This window comes from Coturnix japonica, chromosome 1 (genome assembly GCF_001577835.2).
Source record: "Coturnix japonica isolate 7356 chromosome 1, Coturnix japonica 2.1, whole genome shotgun sequence".
Taxonomy (NCBI): Eukaryota; Metazoa; Chordata; class Aves; order Galliformes; family Phasianidae; genus Coturnix; species Coturnix japonica.
The window spans coordinates 151551492-151577051 of NC_029516.1; the positions used below are offsets into that span (position 1 = coordinate 151551492).

A 25560-nucleotide genomic window follows, 5' to 3' on the forward strand; every position below is an offset into this window, starting at 1 on the left:
AGCACATTCAGCTGGCTGAGCTTACCAAAAATCAAACCAAAAGTCACTCAGTGAAACCACCACGGAAACATCAGAGCCAGGCTAATACTGAGGGGAACAGGAAGATCTGTCAGCCCCAAATTTGTCTTGCTTGAGAATCACAGATTTTCAAGAACACTCATTTGTTTCCGTCTACTGTTCTAGCTGATCCAGTAATATAGTCCCTGAAGCATTTTCTTTGCCTTTATTTCAACAACCTATTAAGAGTGTGTGCATATGAGACTCTGTGTTCTATAATTTATACCTTACATGTTATAAGATCAGAACAATGTAAGATTTCAGAGTAGTTTATGGTAGATTTTAAAATACTATGCCTTTTAAACTACTTCAAAGCACTGAAGCTTCCAATAAAAGATTCCTTTATGTAGAGCCACATGTTTACCCCACAGAACCCATGGTTCATTTATAGCCATCTCCTACATTTATAAGCTGCAGAAAGAAAGACAACATTATGGCTACAATATGATTCTTATCTCTCAGCAGAAGCTTAGTTGGTCAGCACTGTCTACTTAAGACTGAAGAGTCAAACTCATACATTAACATAGATAAATGTTACTATAATTAAAGTTTATTTCAGAAATTTTGAATACAGGGATCAAGTTTTACAGTAAGATAAGAGATACTGGGCATAAGTTAAATTTGATTTATTAACACAGGACTATTAAAAGTGAGTCAGATTCTGAACAACAGAGCTGTACCTGAGAACTGTTAAATAACTTCCAAAGGAAATAAACTGTTTAGGGTGCTGACCAAGTGATTCTACTTGAACTGCTAACACGGTAACACACAGCACTCATCTCTTTCTCTGTCATCTGAAGTCATAAGCACCACAGAAAATCCCATGAGGAAGCACATCCATGTAGCACATCTACTAAACAAAGCTTGAAACAAGCCAAAATAGAAAAATATCCCTTCAAGTGACTATCGTTCCTACTTTAAATATAACACGAAGATACAGAAACTACAGCAGTACCCAACAGTTAGAGGTATCCCACTTAAAATATGTAGGAAACTACAGCCAGACATAACATTACATAAAGTTTGAATTCATGTTCTTATGCACATCAGCTGCAAACGTGGACATCAGTGTTTCTGTTGGAAACGATGGCTTAAAGTCACCTGTGAAGCAAGGAACATGAATGCTACAAAAATCAACGACCTAGTGATTTGTTCAGCACCATACAAAAATAAAGACAGAAAGATCTAACATCCAGTTCCTAGGATTTCTCATTTCATGTAAACATGAAGACGGTTTCTCCTGCTTGTAGGCTTTGGTTTGTAGGCTTTCCCTACATTTTCAACCTTTTTCTGCAGCAGTGTTGGGCTTCTTCCTTGCACAGCCTACAAACATCTTTCCTGACTCAGCAGCATACCATGCTGGTCCTATCATTGTATATTCCGTGTGATCATGAAGGTTGCTTCACAGTAGACCAACACAAGGGGGCAAATTAAGATCAGGTACAGCCCTGAGAGACCTGTTCTGCCTGATCCTGCTTAGGCTGGGTGATCTCCAGAGGCCCCTCAAATACTTTCTGATTTTTGGGATGCCTTTTCAGGACAAAATTTCATGAAGCAGCAGACTGTAGTAATAAAGTTGCCCTTTTCTGTGTGGAATTGGATGAGAGAGAATTGAAAGCGACAGCGATTTCATCGCAAAAACTCCTGTGTAACAGTCTGACTCAAGTGCTAAGCATTCTAATAAACGTTAACATTGATCTGCTTTCCTAAAGCCTGATTTTCTCTCTACAGAATCAAGCAGGGTTAATTCTGTGAAGCTGCTGCTTCTTCCATCTTCAAGAAACAAACAAATCCCTAAATCTTTGCCTAACCTGTACCAGCCCTTCCAACTTCGCAGTTTCATACCTCTTTTTGACATGCTCCTCTCACCAGCTGTCCTCACTCTTGAGTGGCAACTCATCTCTAGATGCTTTCAAGCAGGTTTTTCTTTTATTCTCCTTATTTATGAATTAAGCATCTTCTTCCCTTCACCATTACTAAGACTAGCAGAAAAATAAGCATTTGGATTGAATTTAATACACTTTCACTTCCTTCAGTCAGGCACAATCCATAGGATGTCAGAGCTGCAAATGTAGGAGTTCCATTCCTCCACTGGAGACAGTGCATCCTTGCAGGTTTATCCCTGGAAAACATAACAGCTACTATTTAAGGCAACAATGAACCATGCAAAAAAGGTGACATCTTTTTCAAAGATTTAGGAACTAAATAACATGGAAAGGTCTTCACAAGCACTTGAAATTATACTCTTGACACTCAATCCAGACTAGAACTTTCATTCCTTGTTTGAGTCTTGGTTTTGCAAATACTCAAACCGTATTTTCATCACCATTAACCTTTACGGCTAAACAAAGCAGTGCAAGCTCGTATTTACTGCTGCTTCCGACTTTCTGCCTTGTGTCAGTACAGGGGTTTGCATGGAGAAGCAGAAAAAAGTCTATTTCACCATTCACATAGCAATACCATGCAAACAGATCTGGTCATTGTATGCTCTCAGATCTCTCTGACTGGCTTTTTAGACTTACAACCACACTCTCTGAAACCTCAGAGATACAGCCCAGAGATATTAAATATTGGATCCAAGAGAGAGACAGCATGGATGGCCATTTTCATCTATATCATGTTTGCACCTGTGTAACTGCACCAGTAGCAGATCACTGGAGTCAAAAAAAATCCCTAGTGCAGATAGCCTTCTTTTTCTCTATTTAAAACACCTATACGTTGTATAAACTTCAAGTTGTAAGATACACGCAGTCTTCAAATCAGTGTTTTAATGGCAATATATAACAGGGCTAATAAAACAAGATTAGCAACTGATACTGAGTCACGACAGTGAAGAAAATAAAATTCTGAAAGGAAACACTTTCAGATCTTGACTGTATCTAAAATTAGTGACATTTACATAACCATTAGTCCAAGTTTGAATCACCACACAGTTCTTGCATACAGCTTTTAAAGGAAAGGATCCCAAGTCATTTCCATTCTCACTGCAGCAATTTCAATTGTCTCAATGAAAGATTCCCCTGCAAAAGAAATGTGTCAGTGGAAGACGAGAAAGTAAATAGTAAATTCACAGTCACTTATATAGTTAACAATTTTAGGGGTTACAATTTTCAGCTGATTGTAGTTAAGAAATCAATTAAGAAAAGAATGTTTGACTTAAGTTATAAAATGGAAATCTGAATAAGTTTCATGAGTAATTTTGGAAGGTCTTTTTGCTGTATGTCCTCGCTTTACTAAAAATATCGCAAAACATTTCCCAATTTAAATCCATTAAGAAAATTAACATAGTTACAGGAGTCTTAATAAAGATACGCTGACATTTAAAGTGATGTCACTGCTATAATCATACATACATAAATATATATAAAAACACTTACCGAAGCACTGTTAGACAGGTATAGGTTGAGATGACTCCTCTAATAAATTCAGCTTTCATGTAAACCAAAGCAGTCAAGACTACATATGCACCTACTCCACATTTGCCATCAGATAATCTGAATTCCTATATATTGTTACTGACTAGATGAAAATACAAACCAAGCCAAGAAAACATTCATAAATAACCAACATTTAAGCAATAACAAAGCGGCTTCAGGAAATACAAAGGTCCTTTCTCATGACTCACATGCAGAAGTGGCTGGCCTTACTTCAGCAGCACAGTTAATACTGGAGATATTTACAGTTTTAACACCAATATTTACGTGCTGCTAGAGTATGACAGACATCAGCATCACCAGATTGACTAATTCCTAAATGACATTTTTCTTCAGGATGATGAAATCCTTGTATTTTTGAGGCAGCACAATATGGCCTGCACCTTTTCAAAACCCACAAACCATTATGTGCTGCTACGTTATGCCAAGGTGTCTACTGTACTTCGAGGACATAGAAACGTTGAGAGCTAAATGCAGAACTTCTGTGTTGAACAACTGTTTTTGTGCATTGACGTGAACTGTATTAACTCCAAAATCCTTATAAAGCATTGCCAAGCTGCTTGTTTATTTACACAAAGTTTCAGACTTTATTGAAATCTGTACATGAGACCTTAATGGGCCACAAATCAGAAAGTGGACAACGGCATCTGATTTGAGGGACTAAAGATTATGTGGATATTTACTGAGGAGAAAAAAAGTTAGCAAGTAGCTCTTAGCAGTCCATCTGCCTCCAGCCCAAACCATCACACTGCTTTTATTCGAAGATAGAGATGGAAACTTCAGTTCACATCCTCACCAAGTATCCTTCTCTCTCGTTGCTCAAGTATATCAGAGTTTTAAATGCATGCAGAACTTTTACTAGTTCCCTATATAAAACAAATTATTTTTTTTTCCAAATACCAAATTATTTTAAGAAAAGCTACTTACACAGATTCAACCCATGTACTTCTTTCCACTGCAAGGAGTCTTCTAGCCAGTGTAGGATGAAATCACCCTCTTAAATTAACAAGACTATCTTTGTAAGCACAAAGACGTTTTGCAGGCCACAGGTGGGAAAGTCTAAGTCTTCCTCTCATTCTTTCCAGTGTTTGCTCCTACAGTAATACAGCAAGACAGCCTCTGCTAAAAGGGTCTGTTGGTAGAGATGTGTCAATTAAAATGAGATTTGGCAGTATATAGTTAACTGCAGCAACACGAGACTTTGCATGCTATCAAGGTACTAATGCCTCCCACTTGTAAGTTTAACCTTAAGATATCAGAATGTAATAATTTTAAAGAGACAGCTGCAACATTTAATACCTTTGGAAGTACATTCCTCACTTATACATCCAGGCCAAATTCTTAATTCCTAAACTGTGTTAAACTAGATAGTGTTGTTTCAGTTGCCTAATTGCCAGGTTGCTCTTAGCTTTCTAGCTTAAGAGTGAGTGGCCTTGGTTTGTTTTTTGTTTTCTCTTTAAAGTAATTCTCCTCCCCCCCAGCCCCCATAAGTCAATACCTCTAAAATTAAACTACACTCCCCAATGAGATGAAGACTTGGGAGAACTATTATGCTATTTTCCCCAGTGAGTACATTAAGAGAACTGGCAGGTAATTTCCCCCCTTTCCCAAACATGAATACAAAACTTCACATGCATTATAGGGTTACAGCTTAAAAAATCTTTACTAACAAAAATTGCCCCAAACAAGAAATAAAATTAAAACCAAAAAACCACAAGTGTGCATTTTCTACTTCTGTTTTAAAAATACATTTTCTCTGTAATGACTAGAAGCAAGTTACAATTGAAGATGATATATTTGAGAGAGAGGGTTGAAAAACAGGAAAAGGATGAAAGGAGGAAGACCAAGATAAAAAGCACACAGATAATTAAGCAAGATATCTACCGATATCCAGGAGCATCTGCACAAAGCTTTGTACCTCCCTGCTTTCTTTGGTCACACAGCTCACACAGTCATGCTAATGAGTGCTTCTCCTACCTCTATCCTTATGTCTTCAGTTGTTGTTGGGGGACAAATTACTGAGGAGGCCTCAATAAAAGCAGGGGATCCTGTGTACAGATAACTTCATTAAGTCTCTCCACCATGGCCTTCCCAAGCAAGAGCTCTGCTGAGAAAGATAGAAGAGTTCTGAGGAGGTAAAAATTAAATATCAATGAAGGAGGCTCTTAACATGTACAGAGAATTAAGGAATAAGAAATCAGAAAAGCAGGGAAACTGCTTAAAGAGAACAATAATTAAAAAAGGGGCTGTGGTCACAAAGCCTTTTCTTAATTTCAGTGTTTCAGCCTAATGTAAAACACTGTGCTCAGTTTTTAATTGGTTTATGGTTAAGAGTTTATGATAGCACCAACTCCGATTCATTCTCTTTCTGATCCCATGAAAATCAATTCCAAGTGAATTTGTGGCTACTAATAAGTTTAATTTAAATAACAAGTTATATTCAAGGAGGTGCTACCAGCCAGCAATCTGACAGCCCGGTGATTTGGAATAAACCAAACCAAGGCCTTTCTATTAAATATAGTACATAGTGTCAGATGCCCAGGAATGTGCCATAAGCTTAAACATTTACTTGGCACATTGTGCTCAGACACCAACAGCTCTCTCCTGATATTTCTTGGCCAACGCACCTTCCATGTTGATATCAGACACCATTCACACACAACCATATTCCTTTGTTTGGGTTACTTGTTCATCACTGCAAAGTAACGCAGATACACTATGCAAGCACAGCTATTGCTTCGCTGTTCACTGTCACCCTTTCCAACCTTGCTGCAGTTTAAAGAAAAAAAAAAAAAGACACTGTAAGGCTCTCAGAGCTGCAAGCCTGAAGCACGACATTGCTTCTCACCAGTGCTGTGTGGCACCCACAGCACAGACATCACAAAGTACATCCCCATATGCAAGTTCTCTCAGTTTAACCCCTTTAAACCGATGTGAGATGTGCAGACAGCAGTTCTGACATCTGTCCTGCTCTGTGCATTCCAAGAAGAGCATAACTTACTCAATATGACAGACATTTACTGAGAATTTGTTTGTTTTTTTACACTGCAGGTAAACTTGCAAAGCTGCTCTTTCAGACCACAAGTCAGCGCCACTCACACACTCTTCAGCACAAACACACACATTAATAGTTAATTCTCATTTTAAACACAAACCTCCTATCAAATTAATCTGGGATACCAGCACTCTTTACCTCTGTGAGAAAGAAAGAATTGAAGAGACACTGTCACCACAGTATTAAGAAACACAAACATTTCTATTCTTAAGCATCCACATTCTGATATCTAAAAGTGTATGTAGCTGAGTCTTGATAATGCACTGTTTACTTTCTTCCCCCACCAGTTTAAACAATAGTAGTTTCACTTTTTGTCTTCTGCTTGCTCAACACTGTAATATTTATACTGCAAACATGCAGGAATTTATAACCTTTGCTCATTTTTAAAACTTACATTTTAAAATAGATGCGAGTTAAATATTCTGCCGTCCCTCTCTGCTGGCTGCTTTACCCAACATGAATATTTAGGACTAAAAGGGCTTCTTCACAGCCTCTACTTTCAGTTACATGCAGATACAAGAAAAGGAGGAAAGATTCAATTGAAATACCTATTCTAAGCATTATCTTAAAGATATCGGTGCACTTTTGGCAACAACTGCACTGTTATTTGGTTTGGGTATAGCCTATGACATTCACTTAATGCTCCCAACTTAATTGAGACTACTGTGTGGTCCCAGAGAGCAAAGAGAAGAGAGAGAAATAAACATCTATCTTTATTACCCTTATCTGGAAGTAAGAACATATACCTTAATTACCTTTATCTGGAAGTAACAATAAGACTCTGAACTCGCAGTTAGGACTGCAGTTCTAAAAAGAAATTTTTTGTTACCTAACAATTTTGTGGATTTTCTTTTTAGTATTATTTATTATTATTAAATGACTGTAATGCAGCAATAAATTAGCATCACTTTACCACAGTAAGGTGCAGTCATTCAGGACCGAGCTTACACACTCTCACCACGTACAATAAATCCTCCCCTATCTTCTACCAAGCAGCTAAATACTTTGAAGTCCAGCATCAATGCGCATTAAAAAGACACAGTGCTTTGGATAATATTCTGAAAGCAAGGAAGATTATTTGAACAGAGATAGCTAGAATCGCTCTGCAGTTTTGGTTGTAAATTATGAGTAAGGTCAAGCACACAAACTTTGAGGGAAAGGAGAAAAAAAAGGGGGATTATCTGTTAACTGTTTCACAATCGTGTCAACAATTTTTCCTGTGTAACCACAGTCAGAGACTGAGACAATGACAGAAGTTCTGTGCAATGTAAAATATTGCTAATGAAATTTAAGCAGATAACTGCTGATTACAAGAAACTTACTGTTGCTAAAATTGGAGAATCTATAACATGTGTCCAGCCATTCCTCCAAGGATCATAAACAAACATATTTAGACTATCCGGAGAGCTACTGCAAAAGATAAACATAAAGTAACAAAGTCAGCTAAAAAAAATACAACAAAAAGCACACAAAAAAACACCCAAAACCCAGTAACTAAAACATTAAGAAAGTCTGTAGTTTAATAATATACGGAAGCCTGAAAATGCAGTTCTGGTCCATCAGCATTAAGTTTAGTTTTAAATCGGTTTTAATTCATCTCAGTACTCCAACCATGCTTACACTGACCTGATTTGCATGTTCTGTTGTAGGAGGTGCACCGGTCCTTCACTGCAGTCATGTCAACAAACAGTCATTTGGAATGGCAATACTGAGGCTACAGTGGAAGTGATGGACAGCAATCGAAATGCGCTATGGAAGGAAAGAAACTAAAAGGTACTCAGATCTGAAGTGAGAAACGGATCACAAGACTTGAAACAAATCTTTTCGCTTGCTAGAGCTAAAAAAGAAGCCCTAAGGGAAGCTGACAGACGGCAGACAAATATTATCAATGTATATTTCAGTTTTGACTCTAGCTTAAAAATAAAATTGAATAAGACCAACTCCTCACACCTCTTTTCCCAGCTTCTAAAAAGTGTTTTGTCAGATGTTGATGCATTAACCATACTGCTATATGAGGTATTTTAATGCGAACTCATGAAGTGTAACAAGCTTTATGTCCCAACAGTGTTTGGGAAAGTTGTATTTCAGAATAGCTTCCCACATCCCTCTCCTTTGCACTGCAGCAACATGCACGCAACTACTAAAATATCTGTCTTCTCTGTACCTTTGGCATACACACAAGAAGAAAACGGTGTGAACACTTTCAATCTGTGCTCTTTCTGCTTGAGAGGACACATATAAAATCAGAGGAAGACATACACAATTTTCTGTGTTCTAGGAATTATGTTCTATACAATACTACTGTAGTTATTAAAATATCTCTTCTGCCCTCCCTCCTTCCTCCCCCCTGTCCCCCCCCCTCAATTCCCTCTCAGTTTTCATCACAAAAAGATCAATAGTCGATCTGTAGAATCTACCAAAAAGAAAGCCAGGATTGCCTTGAAACACAACTTCAGTTTCTAAACATTTTTTTTCCTTTCTTTTTCTTTTTAATTAAAAAGTTTTTTCTATAACATCCTTTAAGACAATCTTTTTATTCCAGTTCTCCAATAAATGTGCATTTTTAGATAATTACACTGTTACCCCCAGAAAAGATCATCCTATTTTTACAGTTTAAGTTGCTGAAACCTCACATGCAGAACATCGCTGGTGAAGGAGAAAACTGCCAAAATAACAAACCCCCCACACTGTATAGTGGAAAGTTATTAAGGCAGAGAAACAGGTTTTCCTCCTAAATATGTTATATTTCTCCTAGCTTGTCCTATGAAAGAATAAATGATAATTCAGAACATCTCAGCAAACTTTTAGGTTTTTGTCCTTTCCATTCATTTCTATTTATTTTAATTTAAGAAAGCTAAATACTAAATAAATAAAAAAAAAAGCTTCCTTTTTCCCCTCCCAAATTTTCACCAGGCTTTTTCCTCCAGCCCAAGCAGCAGCCTGGTGTAAAACACCGCGCTCTTCTAAGCTGGCACCCGCTCTTTTGTGAGAGAAAGGTGGGCAGGTACTGCTGCTCAAGTATTTTAACTCTAGCATCTACACCAAAGCTCTTCCCATCCTCTACAGAATGCTTAATGCTCAGGCAGCACTTTCCAGCAAGCTTGGTGCTAAATGCACAGGATCAGTGTCCAAATTACTGCTGGGAAAGGGGAAAATAATCAGCTTTAGCCAGGCTGCCCTCCTAGTTGCCATCTTATCTGAAATTGATAAGTCATAACGAATCACAGGATGGTAATAAAGCAATATGTGCAGAAGCAAATACATTCCTAAAAATGACCCTGCTGTGCAGTCCTACTTGCTCTAGACGACAGCACCCATCTTTAATTTTCAATCGCCACCTCTCTGAATTGCAAGGACCTACAATGCCTGAAGGCAGAGAACCAGGCCCGGAGCTCAGAATGCAACCCCACTTGTACAGGGCTACATTTGCTGCCCGCCTGCTTCAAAAGATTTCGGGTCAGAGTGACAACGCTGTAAAATAAGGGTCAAAGCACAGAAAGACCAAGGCCACAGAACAAAGAGCTTTTCGTGTCCTGAAAGAAGTCGCCTCTTGTGAGCCTGCCTTCTGGCCCAGACAGTAAATTTGTCTTTATCTTCTGTCTCTTGACATCATCACTACACGACTTCTGTGAAATGCCAGACAATGTATGACTTATGAAAGGTAAAACCGCCGTTAGAAGAGATTGACTCAACTGTTAATGGAATCCTCTAGTTAACATCAGGGAAACACCTACCAGCAATGGCTGTAATTCTTCCAGCCCTCGGCTGTATCTCTACGGCTTCACAATTTAAGCAGTCACTTGAGCCTAAGCTTTGGGGTGCCTTTAACATCTTTGGGGTACAGATTTCTGGTCATATTAATTACTTAGTTTTGCTTAAGTCAGTGGTAGCTGAAGAAATATGCAGGAGGCCCGATGGAAGGCTGATCATTTCCCTCCCCCCTTATTCATACAAAAGATATCTATTTGCACATGCACATGAATACTCCCATTCAAAAACATTTATAGGTTTGTTACCCACTCCCTCATCAGCGAGACCCATGACTCAGAGACCGAGCAGAGGAATATGGTGCTTTCTAAGGCTGACTGCTAAACAGTGAAGTTCATTTCTACAGCTAGAAAACAAGATGCATCTAGGATATGCCTTTTCTAAGCAACAGTTTTGCTAAATGAAAGGAACTTTATCCACTCAAGAGAAAAAGAAAAGGAAAAAAAAAAAAAAAAAAGATGAGGATGCTGGGTACCTCCTAAGGCTTTATATTAAGCTAGATTTTCAATATTTCACTAACAAGCTTAAAGTAAAACCCTACTGAATTAACCAGAAGTTAATATATTAAGAAAAAATGTAAAATCCAATGCCTAAAACCACAGTAGCAAAGACAAGAAATCTAAGTGGTACTATCAGTCCTATCAAATACTTAGTAAATAGCCACGAAACAAAAAGACATCAATACCTTAACAGTCAGCACAGAGCTTGTCAAAAACATGTTGTTTTTTAAGTAAATGGCCAGTTGGTAATGCAGCCTTTGAGCAAACCTCAGTATTGTGAGAACTCTGTCCCCCATATCCCAAACCTTAGTGGTCATTCAGATTCTTTCTTATAAGCTACTGCCTGTTTTTTTTTCCCCCTGCAGGTCTACAATATGACGTTGTAGAAAATTAGATCTTCCTTACTTCATATTAAATGCCTTCCCAACAGAGCAAGTACCTTTAGCTCTCAAATCCACTCTATTAATTCCACCTCCCTACCCTCAGTCTTACTAACTTAATTTAAGGCTGGAATTGGAGACTGAGATATATAGGATTACGTTAAAAACAAAGCAAAACAACTTACCTTTCGGCTATGGAGATCTACAGGGCTCTTTTGAGTTACAATTCCAGCTGAAGAGAAGCTTAATATTTTCGAAAGGAAGCAGATTCCTCTGCTTTTCCTCTGCATTATGTTATAAGATGCATGATCCCTATTTCAAGCATTAAGAGCAGCATTTAAGAACATGCTTTGTTTTCTTCCTAAATATTTAATACACTTGAAAGATCTCTTATAGGAAAAGCCTGGTGTAACATACGAAGGGCCTACCCCAATCATCCTACACTTTCTGAAGGAAACGATTACTCCTCATCTCTCAAGAAGCATTGGTGCGAATATACCAATTTTCCTTGTGGTGAAAAGCAACCCACAAGTTGAGGAACTGATGCAAACTGGCAGATTTCCCCTTCTAATTCTGAGACATATGCGTCATCTTTTTGTCAAAAGCTGGGAAGAAAAAGAATCTCTCTTCCAGCCTGCCACAAGAAACCACCTGCTTAAAGGCAGAACAGAACAATATCGCAGCACTGCTCTGCACGCTGCTCATACTCAATCGTTTGTTCTTGCTTTCTTCAAATAATAAAATTCCAAAGACAGCCTGAAACGTTAACAACTGAACTCCTTTAGCTGATTTAAGGCCAAAAATCAAGCTAGTAAAAGGAGAAAAAAAAAACAAGAAAAAAGATAAAATATGCATGTTGGCAAAAATTGAGAGTGTTTTACCTGCAGAGCACTAAGAATTCAATTTCTTAACAGCTTATATGCGTGCTTGGTTTAAGCACCTGAATATTCAGTTTGATTTTGTATTAAACATTCATGCTCTCAAGAATGAGCTTAATGCGCAGTTAGGATTTGTTCTAGCTAATAACCATGGTCAGTGATAATTCCTTGCCCATTCTCCACATCCCCCCCAAATAAAACAAAAGCCTCCTCTAGGATCCAGGGACTCATCACTGAAGCATTCCTTTATCCTCTTTTCTTTTTTCCTTTCCCCTCCATATTATTATTGTTTCCTTCTGTCGGTTTCATCCAGGTCAGAACTACACACTATAGGATGAAACAACCTTCCTTCCATAAATTCTGATTAACTTTGGGCACATCGTTGCCAGCAGATTACATTTCCAAACTGCACTGAAGCTGCAGACCAGACCTGCAGAGATAAGTGTAAATATTCACTGCAACAATGCATGGAAATATTTCTATGCATAATCCTTATTAAAACCTAAAAAGCAGGTAATGAAAGAATAAGTTTTAGACCTCTAAAATACATTGTGCAAGGGGTGTGAAAGTAATACTACTTGAAAAGCTGCTTTATAACACAGGAACGACCACACCACTTGAAACTCAGATCAGCCCTTTTATACAGAAGTATATATAATAATGTGCAACTCTATAGATAGATATCAACACCCATGTGTAAAATACCCCACATTGAAACCTGCACCGTGGCACTTCCAGACATTTACACTGCTGTATGTTACCTTTCGATACAATGAGAGAATCTGCATTGCTAAAATAAGAATCCTTGAGTGCATTTCAAGAACCATGACATCACCCCTTTGCACTACAGGTTGCTGTTGACAAGCAACGGGGATGTCCAGTCCATCACAATGAACCTGTGAAAACTATCGTTTATTATGTAATGCACTGTTATGTAAATTGTTTAAATCCTGCACAATACACACAGATGAGCAATCAAGTGCTGTATTTAACTGTGGGGGAGTGATCATCTCACTTCAACTCCGTTTTTACATTACATACACTGGTTTGGTAAAATTACAGGCATCATCTATCCCTCTGATCCCTTATAAATGTATTTCATTACAATTTAAATTAGTATATTTTCCTTGTTAATCTAGATAATTTAGCAGCATTACCCTGGCTATTAGTATTACTGTAAATTTGTTACAATTGGTTCCACAAAACCAGCCCTCAATGCATTTCAACCTATTCAGACTTTTTCCCTCACTCACCATTTTATTTTCTTTGATGCTTAAAAATAAAAGGCATTTGGTTTTCAGCACAGTGTTACCTCACCTACCCAAACTCAGCATCTTTCGCATCACTTCCAGAGGGTTCAGTGCAGCAGGTTATGAGCATATTAATACCCACCAGATAAAACAAAAGAAGGCCACTGAATGCATTATGCCTTTCCGATAGCAGCAAGAGGGAAGGAAAGGAGATGGGAAGAAGAGGTTTGTTAACAGATAATGCAGCAAAACACAGGACCTGGCTTAAGTTCCTTCTCATTCAGCAGAGCACTCAGAAATACCCTCAGGTTGTGTACTGGATACAAACAGAGAGTTAAATAGAAGATTGAGGAGTGTGATTACATGGGCTGGCTGCCGCCTGGGGGGCAAAGGGACAGCCCCCATAGGCTCCCCATTTTTCAAGAGGGACCGTAAGAGCTGCAGGGCAGGCAGACTCTTGCTTCGAATTGCCCTCTAGTGTTAGCCTTCACAAATTCCTGCCTCAATGACAAATTCTGCTCAGGTTTTTACATAATGGAAAAGTGGGTCAACAACTTAAGTTTTATTAAGCTAAAAATAAAACTTTGAGGAAAAAAAAACAACAACACAACAAAACCAACAACCGAGCAGAGTTTTTGAAGGATCATTTTCGTGTCAGAAGACTGAGAGATTGGCAAACTGAGGATTACAGACCAAAAATGCAAGAGGAAATCTGCACTTCTAAATAGGGAGATAAAAATCAAGGACAGCAAGTTTAAGAGGGAACTTAGGAACGTTTTTGTATTTTACACTTCCATCAGTTTCTTATGCAGTTTCACAAAAATATCATTTCCTGAAACAAACACGAGGCACTGACAGCCAGATCCACTGTAATTACAGTGACAGAGCTGGAATCAAAACTTTAATGAAAACTGAGGAGCTGGTGGTGTAAAAACAGAGCCCAGCCTACGAGCACTAACACTCTAGAAGGAATTATTCTCTCCCTGCTGATTCGAGGATCTTGTAGTTGCACTCCAAACCTGGATGCAAACAGGCACTGTGCAAACAACAGTCCTCATTTCAAACCTGCTAATTCCAGAAAGAAAAGCCCAAGCGTTTTCTTCTGATCTTATTTCAAACCACATTTTCCTCTACTCTCAAACTGACCAGAGAGGTAATGAATTTAGGACCTGGTAACCCTTCCATATCAGATAGATTATAGCCACCACACACACAGCACTGAAAATCAACATATGAACCATTTTTTTTTCTTTTTTAAATAAAGAATAAAACAAAGAAATGCCTGTCAGACAGCACCACAGCCCCTGAACTAACAGCCACACTGCCTGAGAACTGAAACAGACTCAGTCAGGTTATAAAACAGACGAAGAAAAATACACATTTCCCTGCTGCTTGTGTAACTGCTGTGCCTGTCGCTGACAGCATCATTCTGCCTTCTCCTTTGAGCCTGGAGAAATCTTAAGGGGAGCATCAGAAAGGAGTACATTAGCAGAAGGCCATTCCCCCTTTTGCTAAGGGGTTTGTCTGCCTGTGCAAGATACTGCTGGTACTGTCAGACTCGTGTCAGAGAACTCTGCTCTGCAATAGACTTTTGCATATATTTATAGTCAGGCTTTCTCATAAGAGCTGTTACAACGTTTCACAACAGATGGAGCATCCTCCTTTTCTAATTCCTGATCTGTAGTAAGACGTGTAATAGTTTGTAACAGGGGGGAAGCAAATTGTTTGCAGGATAACTTGAGTGTTAACTCCCTTCAGACCAGAGTATCTGCCTGTTCAACCAGGAAAAGCATTGCTCTAACAGCACAGAAATTCTAACTCAACTGCTTTTTGTTTCTCAGGTGCACTGGGATTCCTGGCTTCCCCACAATTTTCACTAAGTCCAAGTGAATTATAATATATGGCAAATATATTGATGTAAGAAATTATCATTTCAAGTTGGGAAGACTCTGGATCATGTTGAAAATTACAGTATTTACCAAATATTTATGTTAACTTTCATATTGCTACTTAAACCCATATTCCTCAGGGGAGGTAAAAAAAATAATTAAAAATAATAATTTAAAAAATCCTCTTCATAACAATTAACAAATGCATGGATAAAATGATGAACATTTTTGGTTTGAAGTCATAAAAAAAAATCAGGAAAAATAAAAACCCAACCAACCAGAGAATACTCACAAGAAATAAGAAGCAAACTCTTCACACTGACTTCAATAAGGGAAAGGTGTAATTACTTTGGAGGTATTTGCACACTACCAGGATTTTAGAGCACTGCACAAATTAAAAATACAGATGCTGCCGATCTCTTGTTTTAAATTAATTATCTCAGTTAATTGAATTAAATTGATTGTCATATTTTACTGAAAAGCAGTAATTTTCCTCCAAATATTGCTGTAAAAATTGGGAATGTAACAGAACATACCATGTTCTAGGAAAAAAAAATTAAAAAAAAATAAGAAAAAAAACCCAAACCCCAAAACCCTCCAACAGACACAGAACCAAAAAGCTACTGTGGATATCCATGTATTTAAATTAAATTCAAGCTTGACAAAGCCAGAAACAGGGGCTTATTTAAGAGCACTACTGAATTCGCACTCACATCTTCATACAGGCTCTTCTTCCTGCTGGTGTGTGAGCAGCAGCCCCAAACAAGGTGGGTTAAACAAGCTATCAATACAGTAGCTGAACATTTATGATAACTCTTAATTCTATTTTTCTCTTCCCTTACCCACAGCTTAAACGCCTGGGTCTGCACACATTTCTGCACTGCTTCTTGTTGTTGTTGAAATAAATAAATAAATGCAAGCAAGAGCCTATTTTCATGCATTTGGCTTTGAGGGGGAAGCGTAAGCATTTAAATATGTCAATTAGCATTTTTTAACTATTTTTCCCGAAGACTTTGTGGCTTGTTTGTTCCTCTTTTACAAGTGTTTTGCAGGATCACTTCACCAAGAGAGAATTAAAAATTGAAGTTTAAGTACACCAGCCTCAAATCCTTGCCATAGAGATGTTTGGCTACATGTCTAAACTAATAACAAAAGCTAAGGTTTATTTAAATTTAACAGAACACAAAACTCCATTTTAAAATAATATTAGGGTTAGACCTAGTTAAAATGAACAAAATCCATAAAATTCCCTTCTTTCAGATACCTAAAATTAAACTAGCCATGTCTGAGCTATCAAAGGGGTTTCAAAGGAGGGCTAATGTGCTGTAATAACCAAGCACAGGGTGCCTTCACAGCCACATCTCTCTTTTAGGAAAATTCTTTAAGTTGCTATTGAAAAAAAAAAGCAGCAGAAAGTCCTTAAAGAAAGCACTGATGAGCTGACAAAGATGTCTGCAGCAGCTCCTTCAGCCGAGCAGAGCAGCAAGCATGCAATGTCAGCTATCAGATTGTGATTTAGGCAACAAGGTCTGTAGAGGCTCAAGCATGCACCTATTCTGCGAGTGGTAAAAGTGGCCATGGAAAGTTGCACACGGGAAGCACTTCAGCAAAGAAGCCTGCACATTTTTATCTCTTCAGCTCATTACAACTAGATATTGCAAAACAGCCCACGAAGTCGAGCACACTATTTGCAATAGCCACACCAACAGTTTTTAAGGGGCCAGCACTACAGCCCTTATTGCAGGGTTAATTTCCAACAAAATCAGTGGTAGTTTGCCTAAACAAGAACTGTGACAGCAGAAACAGGGAGTTAGAAAGTAAAACACACCCCAGAGCTCTCTGCAAAGCTTCACTGCTCTTTGGGGCACAAAACAGCCACGCTGAGCACTTCTACAGCAAACATACTGACCAGCTCTACAACAAAATTAATGTAAGCCAAATTTCAGCAAAAAAACTGTTCTAGAGCCAATCAACACTTGAAAAATGGATTCTAATGGTAACTGACAACTGCAGCACTCCTGAGAGACAGCTTCAGCCTGTACACGAGTCACACTCTGTAACTGCACTGCTGGAAAAGTCTCCTCTTTGGGCTCCTAAAAAATTATTTAACTTGTCTCGAAGTTCAAATTACTTTGATAGCTTTTATTTATTAAAATAATAATAATACTAATAAAAGTTTGGATCTACTGAGATGATTCTGCAAATCCTTATTTGTGGAAATGAGCTATTAGGACTACTTGTGTATTTAGAACCCTGCAGGCTCAGGCCCTAAACTTAAAAATCCTTTGATTTACAGTTGTGAACCAGATATTATATCTCTTTTTTTAACCGAATAAGAATCTATAAGAAATACTCAGAACTCGTGTCAGCCCAAGGAACACTCCATCAAACTTTCACCTTTTAAATATGTCACAAGGGAGCCTTAGATACTTTTGCCTTGCAATATAATCCTGATTTTCATTAACAAGAATGTAATTGCTTTTGTACAAGGAGGGGGAAAAAATAGAGTAAAAAATACAGAAAAAAAAAGAAGAAAGAATGAACAAATTCAAAGAGGTGTCCTGTGAAATCTTTATGTTCTTAAAAGAACCAGGATGAAAAGAAAAAGAAAGAAACCACCACCCGAATCCATATGCGTTATTACACTCGGTGCAGAGTTCCTAGACTGTCTGTAAAATATTTATTTCTTTGCCATCATATTAGACACGTCACCCAAACACTCTAACTGCATTAATAAAAAAAAACAACCTTTTACCACAACTGTTAATCACAAAGAAGAAAAAAAAAAGGAAAAAAAAAAATCACCAATTCACTCATCACAAATTGCAATGTTCATATAAACTCCTGTTTCCCTCATTTTCCTCTGGATCCTTGAGCTTTCTGTATTCAGGATTTTTCTTCCTCAACTGATAACTGCCTGTAGGTGGTCTTTGCTGCCCCTAATAATCATATAGTACAGTTTTCATTATGCGAACAACACCTTCAGAACGTGTCTGCCTCAAATAGGTCTGTGCCAGGAGGTGTCCTGGTAGCAAAAGCAGCAGCTCCTCGGGTGTAGTGGACATTAGTTACAACACTGAGGAAAGCTGCAATTTACACTTCGCTGGATTTGGTTAGTACAAATTAGCAGTCACCAGAATCAGCTACATTTTTTCCCCTTAAATTTCCCTTATTTTATGATACAATCCTGCAAAATAATATTAATAATAATAATAAAAAAGCCTTCTTGAAGACAGACAGATTTGATTAAGGAGAAAAAGTGGATTCCAGCTGAAAGCTGGAATTGCTAAAGTCACGACATGTTCATAAAATTTGTTGCACTGTAATATATTTCGCTCAAGATAAAGTTTTACAGTTTTTACTGCTCCATTTAGTATTTAAACAAATTTACTCAATCCAAGAACAGTCCCTATTTTAATTTCAATTGTTTTTAGAAATGGTTAGTTCAGATTATTCGCATGCAAGTAGGTAGGTTATGATTACTCTGCATGGATTTCTCAGTTTCAGCCAAATTAGTACTTCTGTTGCAAAGCAGGACTTGCAGTATGAGTGTAGCCAGTCCCTATTTATTATCATCTTTAAATATTTGCTGTTTTGCTATAGAAAAATTTATTTACTGACAAGTGGAGAAATTAAATTCAATTTCTGCCTGTTTTGCTCCAGGTAGTGGCCTCTGAAGCTCGTTTTGTCTCGTTTCCTGCTTCTTAGCTCGTCAAGCAGCAAGTTTGTTAACACACTTGAAAATAAGTTTTGCACACTACATTGAAGTGCACCCAGCTCTCTGCTCGTTTCTCTAACAAACCCTCCTAACAACAACAACAAAAATAAAGTTACTTAAAAATAAACAACACTACCACCTCTATACCTTGTTTTTGGACTAGCAACATTTCACTTGGACTAATTCCCAAGACAAGAATACGAGAACAATACTATATGGAGAATTTATATAACTTCTATGACCAAGGCTGCTGCAAATTCAGCTTTTTGTATGAATTTTGGCCACTTCGTTTCCTTTTGAAGGCAGCTGGTGTGAATGCTTCGCTTTTACTCAGCCTCTTAGAATTTTACAGAGGGAGTGTAAATTAGAATTATTTTACCAAACAGAAAAAACTCAGGCAAACCCAGCAAAACTTGTCTATTTTGAATAATCCGAACAAGTTACACCATATACTTTTTTTTTCCTTTTTTTTTAAATAAAGAACATGTTAATATAATATATACCATGCTCTGCTCCATCAACCTTCCAGAAAGAGTTTTTCAATCACAGGACTAAGCCGTTCTCCAAAATCAGCTCTCTATTGAAAGGTCGAAACCTGCAATAAAAACGTCATGTATTATAACATATTTCCAACACCCACAGTTTCATGGTTGATCCCCAAACATAGACAGAGGTCATCGGGCTGACCCTCGCATTGTCTATGTTACAGGAAATCCTAATTTTAAAGAGGGAGAGAGATATATTTTAAACCAAACCGAGTTGATTGGGAACACCTGTGATATGCCTCTTTATTATCAGAAGCCTCTCGAAACAAATCAGATTAGCATGCCCTGCTTTCATTCTTCCTGCAGCATTTTAACATGAAAGCAATAGAAGAAAAAAAAAAAGGAGGGGGGGAGGGGGGGGGAAGGAAGGAGGGGGGGAGAGAAGAACCTCTCCCAGTCTCTCCCTCCACCCTGAAAGCAGCAAACAGGTTGAGTACAAACTGCTTAATGGGTGTGTGATGACTGCTGCCACACTCTCCAGACGGTGCTGCTGACTGAGCAGGGTTGAACTTCGCACGTTTTTTCCTGCAGGAGCTTCAGCTGCTTCTCTTCAAGGGCAGAACCACTGCTGCGTTTGTTAAAATGGAGCTGCACAAATTTTTAGCTGCGTTTTAGGTATTAAAGGAACTGCACAGTTATCTAAAAAATACATTTAAAAGCTTACAGGGAAGAGGAAAAAAAAATAAAAATAATAATAAAAAGAATTGGCCATGACACTATTCAGGTAAGAACAAAAGCATAACCTGATAGAGGCAATAAATATCAAATATCTACTGCAGGAAGCAGTGCATCCACGCAGCCACATCCTTCTATTTATTGGAGCTTTTCTCACTGCAGATAGCAGGACATGACACACGCAGTGCCTAACAAACGTGGCAGCAGCTGCCTTGCTCAGCTCACCTGCTGACAAACGTGCCCATCTTTTTGCTCTTTATTCCTTTATGGTAGTCCAGAAAAATCCTAAAAAAAATCCCCTTAGATACAGAGCTCTGATAAACACTCTGCTTTCATCAGAACTGAAAATTTGCTTTATTTAAAAAGAAAAAAAAAATAATAAAAAATTATGGGAAGGATCCATGAAAATAAAAGTTTCTGCTCTTCAACCAGAAACACAAAAGTGCTGCTCAAAATTCCCCCACCCCACCCCCATGCTTATATTAAGATTTAATATCCTTCAAGCTGATACTGAAAGCAAGCTCAAAGAAAAGCACCTTCTACGAACACAGAGGCTGGAGCCCTCAGCCGAGTGTAATTATCTCCTTCTCAGCTGAGACCTTCCTGTGAATTTCAGCTCATGCTCAATAAAATTATTAGCTGCATCTAGATCAGACGTTGAAAAGTTTATTAATAAGCCATTTACTGTGGATACACTCATTACAGTTTCTGAAAACAAACCAAATAGGCACTTTTTATCCCCCTGCTTCTAACAGTGGTTTCCTTCAGCCATTAACAACCATCTCTGAGAGTCACAGCTATTTTTCAGCTGTGAGCACAATATCATCTCGGAGCAACACGTTGGGAAGGTTGTCACAAAATAGAAGCTCAATGTACAGAATTGACATTTTATTCTCCTGTTTTGTGTATGTGGCAATGAATGTGTGTGTGCCTGCGAGGTCATCCTCACACACTGGCAACTGCAGTGCTGAGATAGGAAGAAGTGCTTAGAATTGCACACAGCCATTAACATTAGCTGGAAAGATAACTTTTTCTTAAGAGATGATGTGCTAAAATACGGTTAAATGTTAATATTAAAGTAAAAAAGAAACCTACCAGGTGTTGGCTGCGCTCCCTGCACACAGCAGCACAGGGGCTGGGCTGATAGCTGCCCCCCAACCCAGGGCCAGGCACAGCACCTCACCTCACAGCAAAGGGTTAAAAAACCACTCCAACACAGACACAGCCTTACACCCCATTAAACAACAGGCAGGGATTTTTCTACCTAGCTCATTGGAATCATTTCTGATACTGTCCAGCATCCAAATTTAGGCTCATTTCAAAAATCTATTTCCCCCCTTTTTAGCTTAACCTTCTCCTATTTGTTGTGCATTAACACACAGTTACCTAAAACAAAAATAAAATAAATAAAATAAAAAATAAATCCTCCCCAGCTCCTGCCAATAATTGGTAAAATAAATAATTAAAATGGCAGAGCAGCATTTGGACCGAGGGAAGCAAAGCATTGGGAATCCATGCCACACACCTCCCCTCTGCCTCACGTCCCCCTCAGGTCTGTGGGACACATCTTCAGTCCTCCTTGCCTTAGAGTACATCACCAGTTCTCTTAAATAACAAGAAAGGCTGTGAGAGGAGCCAGTATGTACATGAGAAACGTGGGCAAGCAACACTTCCCCAGTGTTAGTTAGTGGTGATAGGGGAAAAAAATCATTTTGATATCAAGTTCCAGTGTTTAGGATATGTATATATGTGGACATTTATTTTTATATGAATAAGTACATACAGAGCATCTGTGGAAGAAGATTTGTGTGTGTATGCGAAGCTATTTTTATTTTAAAAAAAAATATTTTATATATATAATATTTCCCTGCTGGTACAGAGAATGGCACAGTGTAATCCCCCATTTCCTCCTCAGGCAGGCAGGACCAGGCCAAGCCGCACTGCGCTTTTGACAACTTTAATAAATGTAAATTGCTGGGATGAGATCTAAGGGGCCTCTGGGCACAGGCAGGTGATGGAGCTACCAAACAAAGTATCTGCAGAATATTGGTAGGAGACAGAGGACAGCAGGGGAGGTGCTCACTGATTGTTTCCCAGTGCAACTAAAAAGCAGCAGGCTGATGTAGCAGCAATGCTGGCTGTTAGGTGAGAGCTCTGGGTGTAACCCACTCGAATAGGTAGCAGTGCTGTACACCTGTTGGATGGCTGTGTCCTTCGGGAGGGATGGGTTGAGCACCATCCCCTTGTGCTCACATTGCCAGGCAGTGCCTGCAGCCCCGGCTGAGCTCTGCTCACATCCTGACTCATTAGCACTGGGAGAATTAAGGAAACGCAGCCCACAGCTCAGAAGCAAAATCCCTCCTGTGACACTGAGCTTTAAAACAAGCTGGGAATTCCAGAAGCCAAGCAAAAAAAAAAAAAAAATCAGAAAAAAATAAGAAAAAATACACACACGCAAAAATAAACCCCAACCGACAACCAGGCAGCAAAAGCACCTCGCACACCTTGTGACCGTACACACAGCACTGCAACACGCTGCCCACAGCCCCGCACCTTCCCATTGCTGCTGCTGCTCCTCAGCATTACTAACAGCACAGTCGATCCAAGCTGCACAAGGTTTCAAAGAGAGAAAAGAGAGTGAATCTCTTGGAAACTTTCAGTACAACTTGGTGGGGTTCCCCCCCCCCACACCTCGGTACCAAGGCTAGTCAAAAAATAGCAAAAAAATACAGGAAAAAATTAGTAAAAAATTCCCAAAAAATTAGGAGGGCGAGAGAAGCTGATTTGGATGTTTTTCTGACAGCTGGGATTAAAAAAATAAGTCTGAAAAAAATAATAATAATCATTAAAAAAACCCAGCATGTGCACGCAGTGCACGGCACAGTGAAGGAACACAGCACTGAGCACTGAAGTTGAGCTTTCAGTTATCGCCGTGGTGTAAATACACAGGTTTCGATCTTTAAGCACATTTGATATTTCCTCTAAATGTGCCTTGTGCGGGGCCAAGGCATCCAGTTAATGTTTGACGTTTGAACTGAGGTGAAAAATGCAAGCGGTTCCACAAGGGTCCATTGAAGCTACACGGTTTTCTTCCCCCCAAGTGTCTCCAAACGAGCAAATAGAAGGAAGGCAAAGCCGATTTCCATAGCCGGCGTATCGATATTAGATCGCTTACTGCTTTCATTTTAGCCACACCCACCCTTTATGTAATTATAAAATATGGGAACGGTGCAGCTCGAGAAATAAGAAAAGCCAAAAGGAGACACGGGTGCGACAGAGCCCAGAGCGGGCGCAGGGGGGCACGGGGCTTTCATTTCAATGAGAAAACAGCAAAGAACTGCGGGGCTGCGGACCGACACCGGGAGATCGGGGTGGAAAATCCCCCCCGCACCTGTAGGGCACCGAGCGGGGCAGGACGCCGAGCTCCTGAAAGCGAAAGTCGGGGCCGGTGGGCGGACGGTGCCGGGTGCCGCCGCTCCTCGAAGCCCTTCATCATCCCTCCGGGAAGCGCGGCCCGACGAGGCGGCCCGGAGCGCAGCATTGCCATGCTCACAGCTTCAAAACGCGAGTCGAAATGTAGGGAAACATTGCGTTACGGCGGAGCCTCCGAGATTGCGATGCTTAAACCAGAGCCCGCCGCGTATCGCGGCTATCGGGGCAGCGAGGGACGAGCAGCGGGAGCGGCTCAAGCAGGGAAAAAGAAGCGCTGGGAAAGTGCGAGAGAGAAAAGCGTTGGGGATCCCTGTGTGACACGAGAAATACCTTCAGCCCCGAACTGGAGGGAGGGAGGGACGGAGGGAAAAGGGAGAGGCGAACTTTTGCGTTTCGCTTTAAGGCGCCGCCGCGCTCCGCTCCCGCAGCGCTGCCCGCCCACGGCGCGGCACAGCACGGCACGGCACGGAGCGGGGCCGTGCGATGCGATGAGCGGGGCCGCATCCAGGCGGATCCGAACCGAGGAGCTGGATGGAAGGAAGGAAGGAAAGAAGGGGGGGGGGGAACGAGATGCGGCGCGGTGTCACGGAGCGCCGCTCGGCGCCTATCGCGATCCGCCGAGGGGTGACATGGAAACAGGCACCAAAAAATAGCAGAGCCAATGACGAACGGCGGCCGGGTGACAGAGCGGAGCGCTCCGGAGGCGGAGAGGAGGAGGTGAATGGGCAGCGACGGGCCGGGCCCAGGGGTCCGGTGGAGCGGCATCACTCGCGAAAATGGCGCCGAAAGAGCGAGGGCTCTTCATTCAAATTCGTTAGGGCCGGCCCCGCGCCCTGGGGCATGCCGGGAAGCGGGGGGGAGGGGGAAATCGGGGGGGGGGGCAGAGCTGAGCGACGCGGCGCTTACTGGACAGGCCGGGCTGACAGCGACGCCCCTCCCCACACCCCATTTCACGCCGCTCGCCCACTCGCGCCGCCGCCGCGCTCCCGCCCGGCCTCGCTCAATCGCGCGCTCGCCGCCGCTGCCGACCCTCAACCGCCAGAGGATGGGGGGGGGCTGGTTAAAGGGAGGATGTGAGGGGGGTGAAGGAGGGAGGAAATGTCACGCTCGGCGGGAGCGAGGGGACGGAGGGACAGCGAGCAACGCCGGCTGTCAAGGTAAAGGGGCAGCGGGGAGGAGGGATGCGGGGTGCTGCACGAGGAGGTGCTTTCCCGCACCCCCCCCCTCCGCCCTAAGTAGTCCTCCCGCGGGACCGCGCTCAGGTCCCCCCGACCGCCCCACCCGGTGGCTGCGGGCTGAGCCCGTGCGGGCCGGGCCCCGCGCTGAGAGAGCGTTTGAAAAAATAGCGCTGCGGGGACGCGGGGCGGGGAGGAGGTGGGATATGGGGGGAGGGGGGGGAGCAGGAGAAGCGCAACTTTTTCAATATTTCACGCGCGCCCCCGGAAGCCCGTGGCGACCGTGCAGTTGCGGGACCGGCTCGGCCCGCGACATCGCAGCCGCATTTCGCGGCAGGGGGGGAAGCGAGATGGAGGCGCTGCGCGACCTCTTTTGCACTTGACGTGAGGCTGCGAGGGGTCCCGCCTCAGCCCGGCCGACGGGAGGGAGACAGGCGGCGGGGGCCGCTCCCAGGCCCGCGCTCTTCACCCGTACGCTCCTGTCGGCGCCTATATGTTTCCTTTCCCTAACGACCGACACAGGGAGCTCCGAGCTGCCGGGCTCGCTCAGACCGTCATGGCTACGAGGAGTTGCGCTGCCGCTCGCCGAAAACACCGCGATCCCGGAGCTGCCGGCTGAGCGCCGAGCGGTGCGTGACGGCACCGCACGCTGATACCGCGCCCGTTCTACTCAGCGCCTCAGCTCCGGGATCGCTCCACAGCCAACTTCTTTTTTTGTTCTTTTTTTTTTTCGTTCTTTTTTTTTTTTTTTTTTATTTTTGTTTTTTTAGCGGAAGTTCTCAGCAAAAGAAAAAAAAAAAGGCG

At 41.0% G+C, this 25560-nt stretch overlaps 2 long non-coding RNA genes across 6 annotated transcripts in view; one reads left to right on the forward strand and one right to left on the reverse strand.

The window, feature by feature from the left end:
- Positions 1-575: 575 nt before the first annotated feature.
- LOC116652763 overlaps positions 576-25560 on the reverse strand; it is a 48136-nt gene continuing 23151 nt past the window's right edge. The window contains exons 1-7 of one of the 2 annotated variants that reach the window (XR_004305949.1): positions 11380-19398; positions 8173-8295; positions 7869-7956; positions 6119-6260; positions 5469-5595; positions 4419-4585; positions 576-3077 (exon numbers count right to left, since the gene is read on the reverse strand). This is a non-coding gene — a long non-coding RNA (uncharacterized LOC116652763). Of the gene's footprint in view, positions 3078-4418; positions 4586-5468; positions 5596-6118; positions 6261-7868; positions 7957-8172; positions 8296-11379; positions 19399-19432; positions 19525-25560 lie in introns of those variants that run through there. The other variant, XR_004305948.1, reaches the window with a different exon arrangement.
- Positions 24659-25560, forward strand: part of LOC107308172 — a 31804-nt gene continuing 30902 nt past the window's right edge. For all 4 annotated transcript variants that reach the window (XR_004305947.1, XR_001552674.2, XR_001552675.2 and 1 more), the window contains exon 1: positions 24659-24738. This is a non-coding gene — a long non-coding RNA (uncharacterized LOC107308172). The remainder of the gene's footprint in view (positions 24739-25560) is intronic.